This window comes from Lissotriton vulgaris, chromosome 4_1, assembly GCF_964263255.1.
Source record: "Lissotriton vulgaris chromosome 4_1, aLisVul1.2, whole genome shotgun sequence".
Classification (NCBI taxonomy): Eukaryota; Metazoa; Chordata; class Amphibia; order Caudata; family Salamandridae; genus Lissotriton; species Lissotriton vulgaris.
In genome coordinates, this window is record NC_141691.1 from 725,069,530 (window position 1) to 725,088,656 (window position 19,127).

The 19,127-nt window shown below is 45.1% G+C and overlaps 1 protein-coding gene across 1 annotated transcript in view; it reads left to right on the plus strand.

Moving 5' to 3' along the window:
* Positions 1-19,127, plus strand: part of CAGE1 (cancer antigen 1) — a 1,013,025-nt gene that overhangs the window by 202,326 nt on the left and 791,572 nt on the right. The window lies entirely within an intron of this gene.

Genomic DNA, 19,127 nt, shown 5'->3' on the forward strand with positions numbered 1-19,127 from the left:
CCCTTTTTACCTAATGCCCTCATTATTCAATCACCCATTGTGATACATTTATTAAAAAGTCTTTCACATATTTTCCTCTCTGCTTTATTAGCCCGATAGGTCGCAGTGCGTCAGTAAAAAAGGAAAGGCAGCCCAGAAATGTACCTTATCATGAAAGATTGTCCTCTGCATCGACCCTGTGATGCATTGGCCAAAAAAGGACCTTCTTGAGGTCCTTAGAACTCATTCCACCAGGGCAAAAAGTGCCACTTCAGCCCTAACTTGGGATGTTCTAATCTTGGATATCTGCGTGGCAGCTACATGGGTATCTCTTTGTATTTTAACCAGGCACTGCTGCATCAATTCTCAAGTCTGCAGTGAGGCTTGTTTTTCCAACTTGGTCCTGCAGGAAACTCTGATGACAGTCCACTCCTAAGCCCCACCTCCTTGCAGGCGGCATTGATTAGGTACTGGTTTAGTAAGTGAGGAATTAGCATTTAGAAGTGTCCATCAGAAGAATAAGTTACTTATCTTCTGTAGCGCTTTTTCTGGTGGATACTCTATAAAAACACAGATTCTTTACCAGCTAACTACATCCCTGCTCTGTGGCATGGACTCTCATGAGTAGTAATGTCCCAGATTAGTTTCTGCTCACTGTCAGTACAGGTTCAGTCTTGTCAACCACGCTTTGTGTCTGAGTTTGTGGTAAAAATAGGAGACAGACAATATCATCGCCTGAGCTGGACCCTCTATGCTCCTCCAAATCCTCTTGTCTAGAAGTGAGACAGAGCCATGACCAAGGCTTAATAATACATGCTGATGCACCGCAGCTATTACTAGAGTTTCTGGATCCAGTCTGGTGCCTGGGATATGCAAGATAAGAGATCTGAGGTGAGATAGAGTATTCCATAGATACCAGACAGCTGAGTACTGATCCACCGTACCACCAGTACATTCCTGTTTTTTTCACTCAACAAAGTGCCCCCCTCCCTGGGTTAAATGGCCAATAACCCACTATTTTGGAGAATACAACCAATGGAGAGATAACAATCCATAGTACATCCCTTATTACACAAATTAATTTGTGAGTCCGAAACATTGAAGCTTTGCTCGTCTTGAAATTATGAAGATATTGTCCTACCAATTCACATCATAGAATACAGCTGAGGTAGAATATTCTGAAGTAAGGGCCAGATGTACGACCCTAAATTGAATGCGCAAATGAGTTTGTGACCCTATTGGGCATGCAAAATGGCCCAGGGCCATGTACAATTCCTAAATAGTGAGTCACAATTAACTTGCGACTCGCTACTTAGGAATTGCGAGTCGCTATTAGGAAGGGGCATTACCTTCCTAATAGCGTCCGAAAAGCAATGTATGAATGTTTTGTGACTGTAATTGCGGTCACAAAACACTCGCAAATTACCACCCTCTTGAGGTAGTAATGCAGTTGCAATTTGAAGGGGTCCCCAATGGACCCCTTCCACTTTAGGACTGTCTCTTAAAATATCTTTTAAGGGCAGGCAGTGGTCCCAGGGAAACTTTCTGTTTCATTTTTTTTAATGCATCCCATTTAAAAGCAGTCCCAGACATGGTGGTCTACTGAGCCTAGCAGGCCACCATCCCTGGGAGGGCCTGTCATTCCCAATGGGCTCGCAAATTGCGAGAGGCTCATTAATATTCATGAGCCTCGCAATTTCCGACCCCATTGGGTATCGCAAACAGTGTTAAACACACTGTTGTACATGCCAAATAGAGCCTTGCAAATTGCGAGTTGCAAATAAGTCACAATTTTCGAGGCACTGTTTTGCAGGTCGTACATCTGGCCCCAAGTGTGTTATCAAAGGTATGTGCTAATTCAGCTCCGTATCAAAAGTTAATCCAGTACGAAAAAATATCCAGTTATTTAGTGTTGGTGTAAATAATGTAACAGTGCTGAGATGGGATGCAAACTGGTATCCACTGAGTTGCAGGGAGCATGGCATTAGTGAGAGACAGGTAATGGCCCGTCGATGTTTTGGTGATTGGGATAGGAGAATTTGCCACTCGTTCAGTTTTGATGTGGTATCCTGGACTAAAGAAGCCAGACAATGGAATAAGATATTCTCAAAACAGAGCTCTTCTTACATGTTCGGACTGGTTACAATACCTAGTGTAACATAGATTTCTCTTATATGCACAACCATAGCCTACAAAACAAGAGGGCTGAAATAAATAAGTAGATTCGTTTATGTAGCGCTGTCATTTTTTTAAATTACCTTTTCAAAAAAAAATAAAGTACAAATAAATAAGTACAACCAATTGTTTTAGAGGTTTCTGCCCTTGCAATAGATAAGAATACATATGAGGTGCTGTAGACAATTGATGCTTTGTGGCAATATCAGGCTACAAAGTGAACTGGGGAAAGAGTGAGGCCTTACCGCTGTTGTGGATCACCACCTGTGCCGCCATAGCCGGTTACCCATTCCAGTGGAAGAACTTCCCCTTCAGGTATCTGGGCATTCTAGTAAACAGGGGCGTGAAGCCTATGGTGGTGGATAACCTAGACCCATTAATGGAGCAAATGCGTTTGAACTTCGCGAAGTGGTCTCACCTTAGTCGCGCTCATTAAGGTCTGACCCAGGTGGTTAAAATGGCTACTCTTCCCCGAATCACATATGTATTAGGCATGCTTCCCCAAGTAATACTCTTCTTGACTCTCCATCTGATAGATAATGGCAATTCAGAAGCTTATCACCCACAGACCACCAGGGGTATCAGGCCTGCCTTCTGTGGAACATTAGTGCTTAGCCCTACATTTGGCACAAATGGGGTACATCCATACCCGGATCCTTCCATTATGGGTCGCGATTGCATGCAGAATCCAGGAGGCAGCTTTTGGATTACAGACCCTCTATCTTCCTAGTCCCACCACCCCTGACAAACCAATCCCTTGCTGAAAGCCATATATGCTGCCTGGATGCAGGCTCACACATCAGTGAACTCGCATCTTCATGACGGGGCTCCCATTTGGAATAATACTGACATTCGCACAGGTGGGGACATGCTTAATTTGGGCCCTTGGCACAGAGCTGGGATTCTGAATCTTACACACCTGATCTCTGGTGGTGAGCTCAAGTCCTTTTAGATGCTATGGGAAGAATTTGACTAGTCGCTTACCCAAATGGCTATATACACATTTATGGCATTGTCTGCTGAGAAGAATGGACACCCAACCCAAGACCATCTCCTGCTCCCCAGTACTCTTGTACCTCAATACTTGGGGTCTGTTTAAAGGCATGATGTTTGTACAACCTCCTGATTTGCTATCTTTACAACCAGCCAAAATTGGCAACCCTCAGGACAACTTGCCAGCCTCACCTACAGATGGAATATAATGAGGTAGAGTGGACTGAACGTTTGGAAGCCCTACAATGAGGAGTCCGTGAGACGTGGATGAAGCTCATTCTTTTTTAAATCCTTTTTTTAAATCCTTCTGGGCTGGCACTGGACCACGGCATGGCTTAAGGCTGCAGGGTTGCTCCCCCACTCTGCCTGTTGGTGATGTGATCATGCACCATGTGATAATGTTCATATCTTACTGGACTGTCCCACTATACTTCCCTTTGGATGGCAGTAGGGTACAGGATTCAATGGATTTACCTACACCACTTTCACAACACCTAGTTCTCCTTCATGATTTATCAGACATTCCAAAGCTGACCCACCATGCTCGTCGCTTGCCTGTCACTGCCCTTAAAGTTGCCAAAATTTTATTTTATGGCTTTGCTGTTCTTCAGAATTGTTGTTAAATGATTAATAGCTCATGGAGATTTATAAGCTGGTGTTCTATGAAAAGTTCATTTACAACTAAATGGATAGAGCAGATATTTTTTGTCATATTGTACACATTTTTACAGGATACCCCACCCCTATAACTTGCATTATTTCACACTGATTCTGGAGTCTTCCTCATCACTATTAGTGTGTCACCTTTCTCCACCAACCTGTATTATTATACTTGGACTTTGCCTAACTGATTTATCCTCTCTGTTTACTCTCTTCTCCTCCCTTCTTCTTCTCTCTCTCTCTTCTTCTTCCTTTCCTCTCCTTAGTTTCTTCCTTCTATAGCTTATTCTCTCTCACCCCTTTCTCACTTTTTCCATCTTTTGTTAAATATTGTATATAAATATTTGCTGTTGGTGCATGTATCACAGTTAACATCAGTAACTCAATATGGGAATAGGCTGTGCTTGCATGTCTATGTATGTGTTGTTATTGCTCAATTCTTAGTTTTTGCCAATAAAAGATTTGCTACATGACATAAAATAAAAGAATACGTAGGAAAACACACGATGTTAGCAGTGTGGTACATTGGTAATAACCATTCCATGCTCATACCTTCCATGAAAGTTCAGACTCATTAACCATCAAAGAGAATAGAAAGGACATGCAGCAACATACAGAAACATTCTGCTCCATTTGTCCACCCAGGGGTCAGTTTAGAGAAGCATTAAAAATATGAACCTGTAGTAATCCTCATGTAAGACGACATAAGTAAACAAGAAGTAGTAGATTCACAATGAAATAACTGCAGTAGGGTGGAAGAGCTCCCTGTATATCCATCCTTGTGTCCTACAGGTCTGGAAAAGCACAGGGACTGAGCCAGGTGGTCATTCAGGCTGGCGATAATGCAATAGTAGAAGGCCAAAGAGTGCCAAAGACTCAAGATACACATTTTGGCCAGGGCAGTAGCGAGCTGACATGATAGTTGGTTCATGATGTATGAACATTGGTCGAAATCATGAAAAAGGAATGCTTGTGCCTTTAGATGGCTTGTCGGCATCTATTTAATTGAGGCCCAGTAAGGAGTGTGTGAAGAATTTCCCCGTCAAGTGATCTGTATCTCCAGTATAATGCCGAGTGGAGTAGTAAGGACTTGCAGAGTCTTTGGGGTGTTTAGTGCAGTACTTTCAAAGAAATAAACTTCAGACAGGGTGCCCTAAAAAGTTTGTTGTAGTTGGTTAAAAGGTTAGCAGTGTACATGACCAGTAGTCTATCTGACCACCAGTCTTGCAGATTCTGTGAGACTGGGACAGAGTTTTGATGGTCTATCAGAATCTGGTAGAGGTCTCAGAAAACCCCTTTAAACGGGATCCATTTCCTCAAGTAATCTCAAATTAGTGAGGGCTGTCCATGTATTGGGGGTGAACCCAGCCCCTTACTCAAGCAAAGTGAGAGGCATTGGTAATCCCAGAAATGGTGTGACCCCAGGCCAAATTGAGATTGGGCTTCTGTGAAGGGTTTATACTCCTGGCTTTTGAGGAGGTCAGTGACTATACAAATTCCGTTGATTTCATATACTTTCTAGTGGGATTATTTGCCCCCAATTAGTAGGAAGGTGTTGCACCAGATTGAGGCATAGGTGTATAGTCTGGAGTTCACTCAGTTTATGGGCTTTGTAGCAAGAATGAGTCATTGCCTTTAGCACTGGGTGTGATGAGATTACGTTTTCTAGGTCACCCCTGTAGAGTATTTTGGAAGCCCCATCTTGACCAAGGAGGGCTGCCTCCATATGCCCCCAACTCAGTGTGTCCAGTGAACCATGAAGGATGTATCCAAGGTGTGCTTGCTGGGATGCCAGCCATTATGTGTATACATGGGAAATCTCAGCCACCCCCCTCCATCATTGTGTGTAATGTCCCATGTGTCAATTGAGGCTTATGCCCCCACCCCAAAGGAGTGTTTTCATGTACTTCTCTGTGGCTGTCAACATGCGATTACAGATGTGCAAGGGGATCATGATGAACAGGTAGTTAAGTCTGGGCATCACATTAATTTGGATTAGTTGCGTCTTCCCCCAAAGCGAGAGAATGATTTGGGACCTGCGGTTTGATATGAAGTTCTACAATTTTTTTAATACCCAATCAAACATCTATCCCCAAGTATTTGAAGTTGGTTGTCGACCATTGAAATGTTAGGCCATCTATTGCCGCCAGTGTAGTGTAATCAGTGAATGACAAGACCTCGCACTTTTTCCAATTTACCTTGTATCCAGACAGAATGAAGTAAAGGGAGATCAGTTCAGTAAGGGCAATCAGGGATGAAGCCGGTTTTCATGAAAGTCACCAGTATATCATCAACATAAAGTGATATTTTATATATACCTCCTGGTATTGGTGTGCCGTTGATGTCCGAAGACCCTTGGATCGCAATTGCCAAAGTTTCCAGCGCAAGAATAAACAGCAAGGGGGATAGGAGGCACTCCTGCCTTGAGCTTCTGTGTATTTCAAAGGGTGAGGGGGTGTGCCCATTGCAGGTTACCCTCTCTGTTGAATGTGCGCGGAGTTTCTGTTTTCAAGCCAGGAAAACTGGTCTCAGTCCTACCCACCTCAGGACCTGAAAATGGTATCCGCATTCAACCCTGTCAAAGGCTTTACCAGCATCTGGGGAAACTGTCAGATTCTAATCATTGTCACTGCTAACCCTCCAAAGGACATGTGTAAGGGTCTGGAGGGGAGATGCCAATGTGCGGTGTAGGACAAAGCCCACCTGATCCTTCTAAATATGGGATGGACCAACCTAATGTGTTATCAAACTACTGGCCTATGTCAGCTTTTCATACCTGATCAAGATGCTACAGCAGGCACTCATAAATGATGAAAAGAGACAGCCTAAATTGTCAGTCATTATCTAAATGAGATCCCACCACTTTTGTATGTGCAGGAACACCAGTTCCTTTGATGTTTTTTTCCTTAACAGAGGACAGACCAGTAGTGTTAGTATTCTAGCTTATGACACAGTAGAGTGTACATGGCTATCAACAACCATCTGTACTGCATCCAAGCTTTCTATTGATAGCCAACATGTTTTGATTTGTTATACCTACTCCCCCCTACAAAAAACATGTAGGTTCTCCCAGGGACTTGCTCTATCACTTATGATACTTTATTACATCTGATGTCTAGGTTAATGAACCACATCATTTGCATTTTTGAATATGTGGGTCATCTGTTAATATTCATTCTTTCTTTCAGAAATGTTAGAACCCTACAGTCAACCCAAAGGAAAGTAGATTGGTGTTTTCAGTAAGTAGCTAAGTCTGTGGTGTGTCTTGTGTCAAGCCATGGATAAACCAAGGGATCTTAGTGTCAGAACCCGTTCGGGGTGGCCACAGGGCAAACAGGCAAGTTGGTCTCAACTATGATGGTTGGGGCCCTTTACTACTGGTGTTCTACTAAGGCACTGTAGACTGAGCCATGTACACCCTGGCCACTCTTGAGGGTTTCAAGGGTGGCCATCCAAGGCGGCTGAGGGAGTAGTGTGGGGATGGGGCTCAGTAATGGATTAGAGACTCTAAACTCACGCAATTAATCAATCGGTTCAATAAGCAAATCACCAGCCCATTACTTTTTTTGTAAGACGAGAGAAGTACTGTAATCACCCCGAAACAGAATATGGTACATAAAGAAGAAGAAGCACTACTGGGATGCACATTATGAGTCAACAGTGTTCACTACACAAATCAACAGAAAGACTAAGATAAGTGCAAGGAAGTGCAGACTCACTATGGCAGAGTGGACCAGCTTTCCTGTTATCTGTAACCCGCAGGTCAGACCGTAATCCTTGACTAGGTAGGTATTGTATGTGGATTGCGGTTACCTTACAAATCTTACTCAATATATATATATTTGTTTAAAAAAAATTTAAGGCCAGTGTCACTCAGTCATCATTGTTTTACCTGATCAAGGTGCACAGTCAGAACTTTCAGCATGGGTGTGCAGCTATTGTCTACCTGTGGCAAGCAGTCACACTTAACGTCACAGGAGTTTTCTTCAGCTGCCTTGCCTATTTCTGTCCATATCAGGCCAGTCAAGAGTGCAACATCTTGGGCAAAGGCACTTCAGGCAAATAGTTTCAGCCCATGCAGTTGGTAATCCTTTCACTTGTGTCCATGGCGCTGGAGTGATGCCTTGTGTATAAGGAAGATGGAGTCAGTGCAGTATATCTATCTTACTCTGTGGTAGTCACTGGGGTGGATGCACTGGTGGGTCGTTTCTTATTAATTTTGTTTCTTGGATCAGAGACCCTCTGGTTCACGTAGGTTGGCTCTGGACACACTTCCTTGGTGATCTGCTTTTTCTGGACTACTTCTAAACCTGGACTTGGCAGCTGAGCTTCTCCTCCTTAGGTAGACAGTTACTGTGTTACGAAGTGCCCTCCAACAGATGTTAAGGTTTCAGGTATATTATTCCTCAGTGATTCGCGATTTTCGGGTCCTAGATGTCTTGAGATCCTCCAACTTTATTCTGAGGCATCTGGTTTGCTGGTGAGTGCTAGCTATTCAGTTTTGGTGGAGTTTGCTGGGGATGCAGCAGGACAGCATTGGTGTCTGGATATTCCAGTCAGACACAACTCCTTCATGTACATGGGGAATCGCGTCTTCACTTTTCCAGACCTGGCATTGTCCCAGAACGTCTGCCCCCTTGCCTCTGCGCTCGATTGTGATTTACGCAAGTGGTCCCGTCTGCCATTTAATGAATTGGCAATACTGATTCTTATTCAATCACTTATTCACAACAAGATCACACAAACCAATTGCTATTATCCACAAACTGAATTCTTTATTTTAAAATGTTTTTCAATTTTTGTTCTTTGAATAACATTTCTTTGAATTTTTTTTGAAAATTTGATGCATGTAATTGTTTCCTAATTATTCAATATACACAGGAATCACACAAATAATAACAATGAAAATGACGTACAAATCACATGACATAATACATGTACTACATAAAAACAATACAACATTAAAAAAGTTTTTGGCTCAGGTTCTGTACAGTTTCAAACCTCAATAGTGTCATAATAGCCCTGACCGCTATCTCACTGGAAAAAGTTGCTAGGTATTAGCAGAGGCGGTGGCCAAATAGCGACCCTAGTTGGCCCACGCCAAAATAGTTATATATTTTTGTTGTGAGCCACAGTAACACATAAAATTGCACACTTATTTGGTTGGAATGCTGTTGACGCGTTTTGAACCCTGTCGCTTTTCTTTGAGGGTTCTCCTCAGGACACAGAACATTTCATGAGCTAAAAAATTAACTAAAAATAGGTTAAATTAACACACAATATTCATCCACATTTTCACTCTTTCCTCTCATTCTGTCGTAACACAGCCCAAATTACTGGGACAATGGCAGGGACCTTATACAGTGACAGAAAAAGTGACACCCGTAACGTATCGCATCGAGACAGACCCCACGCGGGGCGTGTCTCAGATTTTTCATATTAATTTACTGAAGAGATGGGAGGGTCCAGTACCCGTGGCAATCGTGACACTGCTGTTTGTCCAGTGTATAGATCCTGGCCTACACCAGAAATTGAGGAGTGAATTAACCAATGTACTACTCCCACTCCAACATGACTTCTCCCTGTCTCCAGGGAGAGCGACCTTAGTAGAACATGCTATCAAGACCCCACCAGGCAAGAAAATACGTCTGAGACCTTATAGTGTACCCGAAGCTCGTCGTAATACCATCAGAGACGAGGTCCAAAAGAGGTTACAAATAGACATTATCGAACCATCCATAAGTGAATGGAATTCACCTATCGTTCTTGTGCCAAGGCCGGATGGCTCGGTACGATTTTGCATCGATTTCAGAGAGGTGAATAAAATATCCGAATTCAACACATATCCTCTTCCGAGAGTGGACGAGATGGTCGAAAGAAGAATAGGACGAGCAAAATATATTAGCACCCTTGACTCTTGTAAAGGGTATTGACAGATTCCCTTACGTAAACAAGATAAAGAGAAGACTGCATTCTCCATGCCCGATGGCCTGTTTCAATTTAAGGTGTTGCCCTTTGGGTTACATGGAGCGCCGGCTACTTTCCAGAGATCCATGAATTTGATCTTACGGCCCCATGAAAGGTATGCCAGAGCTTACATAGATGACATAGTTATCTAGAGCGACTCTTGGGCGCAACACATGTCACATCTGTCACAAGTGATACAGGCCTTAGGGTCCTATGGACTTAAGATTAATCCCGCCAAGAGCCATTTGGCAGCACAAACAGTAAAATACTTAGGCTATCTATTAGGGGAAGACATGATTAGACCTCAGGACACCAAATTGTCTACCATCTCCCAGATCCCATTACCACTAACAAAGAAGGATCTCCGTGCCCTTTTGGGGTTACTCGGTTATTACCAACGCTTTATCCCCAACTTCTCCCAAATAACGGCTCCAATCGCTAACCTTTTACAGAAAACCGTACACAGATTGATAACCCTTCCCCTGACATAGTGCAAGCCTTTGAATCCTTAAAGGAATCCCTCACTTCTGACACCGTACTAGCCAGTCCTGCTTATTCTCTTCCATTTGTTTTACAAACTGACGCGTCCGACCAGGGACTAGGAGCCATATTATCAAAGGTATCGAAACAGGGTGAGGAGCAACCCATTATCTACATCAGTAGAAAACTGTTTCCTAGAGAACGCAATTATGCCATTATTGAAAAAGAGGCACTTGCAATTAAATGGGCGATAGAGACCTTATGGTACTATCTTGAAGGAAGGGAATTCACCCAATATACTGACCATGCCCCCTTAGAGTGGTTATCAAGAAATAAAGGTAACAATGAAAGGGTGATGAGGTGGTACCTTGCCTTACAACCTTATAGATTCCAGACTAAACATCGTAAGGGAGCAGAGCAAGGGAATGTGGACTTCCGGTCAAGGTATCCCCAGAAATATACCCCTAGTAGTAAGACAGCAAGGGAAAGGGGATGTAAGGGGAGGGGTCCTGGGGCCCGGCTCAGTGCACGGTACTTGCCTGGGATCAGGGGAGCACCAGAACATCGTTGCATTCCAGGCACAAATCAAAGACACAACAACAGGAATACGTTACACCAGCAGGCCATACCTACCTCTCGTGTCTTCCCACAGCGAGGCGAGAGGACAGACGAAGGCGGAGCTGACCCCGGAACCAGTGGTCTCCCACCACTGAAAAGAGAGTTGGCCCAGGAAGGAGTGTCTATGACCGGAGGTGGAGTCGAGAGTCGAACGAAGGAGCAAGCGGAAAGGAGAGACGAAGAAAGGAGCAACGTCGGTCTGGACACAGCCGAGAACGGAGACAGAACCGAACCGGAGGACACAGAAGACTGCTGGAGTGAGGAGTGGTGGTCCCCCGGAGGAGGCTGAAGAGCAGCCGCAACTCAGGAGAGTTGAGTCGAGGTCGCTGAGTGTTGGAGTTCAGGGGGAAATGCGGGCGGGAACGTGGGAGGAGGGAGGAGGTTAGAGGGAGACGGGAGGGAAGAAGGTTACGGGTTGTATTCACGGGCACAGATACTTTTCATTGTGACCCCATCCTCCTTGCATGTCCTTGCACGTACGGACTCCTATCCTTGCACATCCTTTGCTCAGCCTGGGTTCACTTGAGGAATACCCTACCTTCACACAGTTTGCCTACCGGATTTTCCCACTCCCCCTTTAAGAAGCGGGGTGCATTGGTCTCAAGCAAGTCTCCTAAACACCTATAATACTTGTTATTATTATTATTATTATTATTATTATTATTATATTTCTTATATAGCGCCAGAATCGACCCCCGAAGGGGTATCTCCGCACTTGCCTTGCGGAACCCGTCCTGGTTTTTCCCTGTGAGATAGCCCCTACAGGGCATCCCCAAGGTGAAAGCCAGGCATCCCGCCGCGGGGGGCCGTTGTGGAGATTAAGCAAGCTTAATGCCCAGAGTTGCAGAGTGTGAACCCATGATTAGGTCAGGCACCGAAGCGAGAATTATCGAGTCTGTGGACATTTGAGCTCAACACCCTGCTGCGTCGGGAATCGAACCCTGGTCCCGGGTCTGACCTCTGCTTCAGGGTCTGCCTGCTCTAACCAGTGAGCCACACTTCACCATTGTTGAACAAACCCTTGTTTGCTGCAGGAGAGATAGCCTGCCCTAGTAACGCACCAGTGAGGTGATGGGTAGAATAACGCCTACATCGTTTAAGTAGACTTATCACTGACGGACCACCCTTTCTCTCCCTTTTGTGAGCCTTCGGGAGATATCAACCACGGCAGAAGAGTCCAGGCCGACCCCATTGAGTACCAGCTCAGAGGAGAACAAAGAAGAGTCTTCACATCCAAGCAACTCACCCAAGGCAGGAGATCCCTCACCAGAAGAAAAAGAGACTATCCCAGTACTGAAACCTAAGAGCGCCCTTCATGGTAATAAAACTATCACATTTGGAAAATATATTCAGCCTCCGTGTCTGTATATCCGACCTGCCCTCCCACAGTCACATGGAAAGGAGTTTCTAAAGCTTTACTTTTCTTGGGCACTGCGTTTTTAGGCTTTGCTGCTGTGGCTTTAGGCTGCCTCTGGTTCACTAACTTGGCTGGACTTCTCTTTGCTGCTTCATAGAGTTGGCTTTTGCTGGTCTCTCCGCAGCATTCTCTAGACTCTTGACTTTCTTAGCCAGCCCAGTTTTGGGCTTCTTGGGACACTTTGCAGATGGTAGCTTCTTCACTTTTTTCAGGCTCTTCTTGACCACCATGGGAGCCTTTTCGGTGTTCTTGGCAGGGTGGCAGGTTTCTTAACTGTGGGTTTCGTGCCTTGGCTACAGTCGTCTTGGCCATCTTCTTGCCCGCTAGTTGCTTCTTGTTCACCTTAAAGAATTTTGAAGCCTGGTCAGCTGGCCTAGGGCTTCTTTTTTGACCAAGTTCTTGAGGGCATGTTTAACTCATCTCTTGTTCTTGTACCCGCCAATGCTCAGAACCTTCTCGAAAGTCACCAGGGAAACGCCCTTTCTTTCTGCCAATGCTGTCACGGCTTCTAGGATGTTCTCGTACATGCTGGGTCCCAAGGGCTGCTTGGCTTTAGAAGCCCTGGCTGCCTTTTTCTGCATCTTCTTGGGGGCTGCTTCAGCAGGGGGAGCAGTTACACCTTGTTCAGTTTCAGCCATTGTGCAGTGATGACAGCCCTGTATCATTTCATTCTACACTTAAGTGTCTGGAGCGACACCCTTCAGCTCAGGAATGCAGGCAGTACACTTCTAGTGTCTGGGAAGTCTGTATCAAGTTCTCCATCATGGGTGTTTTGAGGGAAAAGTCCCTTGCCCAGTGTCAGATGCTGCCCTGAGTGCCCCAGCTGCAATGATGTCTGGATACTCGTTGTTGATTTTTGTTGTCATGGGCGAACATGGATCATGCATGTGCACCATGACATAGGCGTGTCTCATGAATTGCGGTCTTGTTGGACTGGGAGGAGCGCCCAAAACACTACCTTCATAGTGGTGAAAGGCTACTGCTTTGCCAGGAGTTAAGCAGAACAGATGCAGTGGTGGCAGCATACAGTGTAGTGATCAGTAGGAGTGAACAGGCTCTTTTTAGTCTGTATCACTGGAATGAGGTCTGCTGGCTCACTCATGTAAAATTATACTGCTTTGTACTTAACACATCCTTGGCTTACATCAAGTTAGTATGTTGTGTGTGTGTGTGCATGCATATGCTGGGTGTATGTGTGCCTGTAAATGGTACAGTACGTAGAAGACTCTGGGTTCCATTTTGGAAGACTCAGGGTTTCTGAAGGAGCGTGAGGAGGTAAAGGAATTCCCCAAACAGATTTGTATATTGCTGCATTCCTGGTAGCTGGGTAGGATACGCACTTAGAGAAAGGAGAGCCAGCCTCTTCAGTACAATGCAAAAGGTGCTCTTTGATTCTGAGAGAGGTCAATGGAATGGGGCCTGGGCACAACTCCGGAAGGCAATGGGACTGATATGACGATCATAACAATTTCCGGATCAGCAATACCTCAGGCTTATTAAATCTGCATCTTGCAACAGCAGATTCTGCATTATACACTTCAACTTTGTTCACCGTACATATATAACCCCAGCCATGCTCCACAAATCAGTCAATGGAAAATCTCTCCAATGTCTCAGATGTGATCAGGATGGAGCAACATACCATCACCTAACATTTATGTGACACAAACTCGTGGACAAGTGGCAGACATATATTGACATAGACTACACCTTGACCTACAACACAACCCACAACTCTTCTTACTTGGAATTGGGGAATCGGCTATGAAATTCCAGACAATAAAAAGATTTGATGGCTTCACCCTACTGCTGGCCAGATGACAACTGTCAATCCACTTGCTTTGCACCAGGGTCCTGACAGTGGAGGTTTGTGTGCAAGACCAAGCAGAGTGCAGCCGAGGGTGCGCAAATGAAACTAGTCAGGACTGACGATAATCTTAAGGAAGACCTGGAACTATGGCACGAACTGCTTAGGGCGGTGAGGTTCCTCCCCTGATAAATGCCCGCCATGAAGGGTAGCACTGACCGCAAGGGACTCAAACGTCTGATGAGACAAACAAGAGCATGCAGTGAAAATGATGAAGGACCTGCCCCCACCCCAATCACAAAATATTTTATGCAGTTCTGCTTCCTAAACTCTTACTTGTTTAATCTGGAAACCTAATAGCTTGTCCATATGTAAGACGTGTGATTTTGTTATTTTATGTTGATTGTTAAGAATGGTTCCGTTAATGATTCATCAATGTTGCAATTGTACAACCCTGGCAAGCAAACGCCAAACCTGTAACATGACCATCTGCAACAAAGGTGTTGTATCAGATGTAATATTGCAAATTAAATAAATAAAACTTAATAAAAAAGAGTCATAAAGAGTAGGTCTTGGGCCATGGGGTAACCGTTTGATACACATCTCACTGTGGTTGATATCCAGGTGTGAACTCTAGTAACGCCCATTGCCATTGTGGGGCTGCCAGATTTGGAGTCACTCCTTCAGCAACAGACTACTTTGTGTAGGAAGGGCTGAGGGAATGACATGTCATAAGAAGACAGGTTCCCAACACAAACTACAAAGACTTAGACCTTATATCACATTTGGTGTCTGGAAATGGGCTATAAGAAGAAGAGCTTCAGGCCCCCAAAATTGTCAACTGCCAGCAGCCAGTCAGACTGTGCGAGGAGAAGCTTTGAATGACTTCTCCTGTAGCCATGACTGGAGGTTAAGACCTGCCAGTCTCCCAGCTGGGTGAGGGGACATCATACATGGAAAATCAAAGACCACTAGCCCCTGTAGCCAGGAGTACCATGGCCTGCCTGCTTGCCAAGGCCAGTTTGCCCTGCGAGGAAGAGAAGATCGCTGGTTGGTGTGAGATTTAGTGATGGAGCGAGGTCTAGTGAGTGATCCTGGCGAGTGGATTCCTGTAGCGAGGTGTGAGGACAAACCGGTCATGCAGATCATGTACAACAGACCGTTGCCCGTGTGTGGTGGGAATGTCAGTGACTGTATGCCAGAGGGGGCTGCCGTGAAGTTAGCCATGCTGATCACCCCATTACCTGAGTGCAGAGTAGGAGTGGTGACCCTATATGTAATAGGGGCCACTGGAAAGGACATTGATTATAGCCTGGTTGATGCCATTGTTGAGAGGACAGGTCGCGGTGGTGTCCCGTGCAGACCCAAGCCCTGTTTGAGGACCAGAACCAGAAGCTGACGAATCCACCCCCAAATGTGGGAAAGATCATTAGAAACTTAGAGCTGCACTGGAGGAGCGCCGAAGACACCTATGCGTTGCCAGTGAGATGCTCTGGGAGACTCTGGTCATGCAGTCCCTGCTGGTGCGGGTAAGACTAATCCATGGGCCAGAATGCCCCGCTGCCAGATAGTGCTTTGGCGCTGGAATATGTTTGACTTTTATAAAAGAGTCAGATTGAGAGTCCTGAGATTCAGACTGCTAATGAGGCCTAACCTGAATGTCACCTATAGTGAATGGGGAATAACCACTACAGCAAGTGGGAGGGAAGTGGTACTCGGGCATGCCTATTGAACACTAGAGCCCTGACCTCAGGGGGCAGTGTGCATTGTTTGTGTGGCATATTTCACTTTGTGTATGTATAAAAATACTACTTTTGTAATAAAAGTCAGACTTTGACTGGAAAGTCATTTATTGCTGCTATTGAATGTGCTTTGAGTGGTGAGTCTGTGTCTCTCCCTCTTGTATCATTCTCCCTCTGAGAAGCCTTGGACTACTCGACCCACAATACCACTGAGAGCCAAATGCTGAAGGGATACTTGGCCCAGTTGCTGAAGATCCATAGTAGATCGGGCCCAGGGCATCAGGAGTAAAAGGCCTCAAACGCCACGGTTGAGCCAAGCAGCTCCTTATTGACCCATACCCTCTCATCAGGGTTCTGACAATACACCATATCCAAACCAGGTGCAATACAAATTGGATCCCACTGTCTACAGTGTACATAAACTCCCAAACAGCATGGGGTCCTGTTGGCAGGATTCAAAAACGGTTTGCTGCCACTGCTGCCCTCTGTACATGTCCCAGGAACACTAACCGTAGTCTCATATTACGTAAGGGGTATGCTTTAGTGTTCTCCCCTTGAACTGAGAGTCAGGCTCTAGGTCTTGTCATGCATTTCAAGCCTAGTTTCGGAGCGCATGCAGGATTTCATGGGTGCTGGTCAAGAAGCAAGTCAGGAAAACACATTCACTATCAGTTGTGTAGCTCATCAGAGGCTGCACTTCCATCTATAAAGTAGGAGACATTAATGTCCCAACACTTTGGACACTCTTTTCATTAATTTTATTAGTTTCATGTAATCTGTGCACAATGCAGAGCAATTACAATGACATAAAAACATGTACAGTGTATCTTTTCATGGGATAAGATCTGTGATAGATACCAGGGTGTTAATAGTGTATATAGTCATTTTATATTTATCCTGCCCAATTCACACTCCTAGGAAGCTCTTATTTCTAAGTGCTCTTCTCAGCTAGTGATTCCACAGAGGGCACGAACAGCAGAGGGAAGACAGAGCACCCTGTTCACTCCTATATCGAGCCATGAAATAGTTTGAAAACACTGGCTATTACCAGATGCCTTGAGTGTCCTATTGAGGACTTGCCTGCCCACCCTAGTTCTGTGGCCTATGATATGTTGAAACATTTTAGTGCTATCCCCCTCTGCTCCTTCTTTGTATCAGGGATTGGTCAGGATCAACTAGGCCAGGCTGTATGGGTCTCAGCCCAGCTGTCAAAACATTACTGTTTGTTTTCACATCTTCATGTATCGAGATTGGCCGATATGTGCTACATTACGTGTGCTCTGGGAATAACTGTTATTTGGGTCCCCTCATAGAGGTGGCTATTAGTGCAATATCCAGGTGTGAGCTAAATAATCTAGTTAGGACTGGTGGTAGTGCGCAGAAAAATGTTTTGTAGAATCTAGAGTCGAAGCCGGCTTTGTTTTGAAATTCGCCTGTTTTGTAAATGCTGATGAAATTCGCCTGTTTTGAGCTTCAACATGGTCTTGATAACTTCTTAGCAATTTGACGGTTGTGGTGGGCTGCCTCCTCTGGCTGTATAGTAAGGATTTTTATACTTTGTAGATTTTCTTCCATGCGTGTAAGTATAGACTGCTTTATTCAGTTCCCCATATAAATCACTAAACTATGTAGCTATGCTGTTATGATTTGAATGTAGAAGAAGGCTGGGGAGTCTCTCATCCCTCCTGTACTGTGCCTGGGTACTTTAGCTCTCAGCTTAGAAGAAAGCAATTTACCTTGCCTTTTGCTGTCACTGTAGTACTTCTGTTCAGTTCTGAGCAGGTGTTGGGATGGAAAAGTTTCCTGCATGACAATGGACATGTACCCCTGTCCTGAGAGCCCCGGCTACTGTGAACTTTTGTAACAATTTTTGGTTATGGGTGAACACAGATCATGCATATACGCAATGACCTAGGCCTGTATCATAGATTGCAGTCTTTCTAAGATCAGGAGGGGCGCCCAAAGCACTATCCTCTAGTAGTAGAAAGCTACTGCATTCACCATGAGTTAAGAAGCCTGAGCGCAGTGCTGACAGCATACTGTGTTTTAAGTACTACAGAGCAATGGAGTGAACAGGCCTTTTTACCTGTGTCACAAGGGTGGTGCCTGCTGCCCTACAATAGTAAAGTTCCACTACTGTGTGCTTAACTTACCCTTGGCCTGTATTGGCTTCTGTGCCGTGCTAGACAGTGCAAGTGGTTTGTGTGCATGCTGGGCTGTATGTTTGCCTGTGAAGTGGTACAGAACATGAGAGTTTGCGCACTTATTTGCATGTTTGCACTGAGATGTATGTGTGCCTGTGAAGGGTAGAGTACATGGGAGCCTGCATGCATGTATTTGCAGGTGCTCCCACGAATGTATGTGTGTTTGAGAAGGGCACGATACATGGAAGTCTCAGGATTCCATTTTGAGGGACCAAGGGCTTGCTGGAGGAACACGTGGAGGTGGATGATTCCACCATTCAGATTTGTGGATTGCTTCATTCATGAGAGCTTGGTGGGACACACACTGGAGTAAGGAAGAGCCAGTCTTTTGGTGCACTTCAAAATAGCTCTTTGATTCTAAGAGAGGTCTCAAAGGGACCTGGACAGATCTCAGGAAGGAGATAGGCTGATAAATCAATCATAAGAACTTGGGCTGGGGGCCTCTGGCGACCTTTTGATGCACATTTCACTAAGGCTGACATCCAGGTGTGATTCTCAAGTCACTACTATGGCCTGTGTTTGGGGATGTCAGATTTGGAGACACTCCTGCTCTGACAGACTTCCCTCTGGAGGTAGAGCACAACAGAGGAATGAGCACTTCAAAGTTGAACTTCAAAGGCAGAGACACTAAATCACATTTCTGTCTGGAAATGTATTATAAAAAGGGGAGCTTGAGACTCCTACATTTTTAAACTGAAGCTTTACATCATTATGGAGAAGCTCAACACGAGCTCTGCCTGTTTGGACAAGGACTGGTTAGTCTCCCTACTGGATAAGGTGACATCACCCATGAGAATCAAGATCAATCGACCTGAAGCCTGGAACACTAGCTTCTGCTGACCCAAGACCAGAGGATCCTGAGAGAAGTGTGAGATTGCCTGGAGGGAGCAAGGTCCAGTGGGGATCATGTTGAGTTGACCCCAAGAGCAGAGTGTGAGATTCAGGTCCATGTGTGGACCTGTGAACCAACCAGTCTTCCGCCCATGAGTATTCTGCACAACCCCTATATGCCAGGTGCGTACTGTAGTGAAGGTTAAGAGTTGTCGACCTTGTACAGCATTGTGATGAAGAGAACCGTCAGTCTG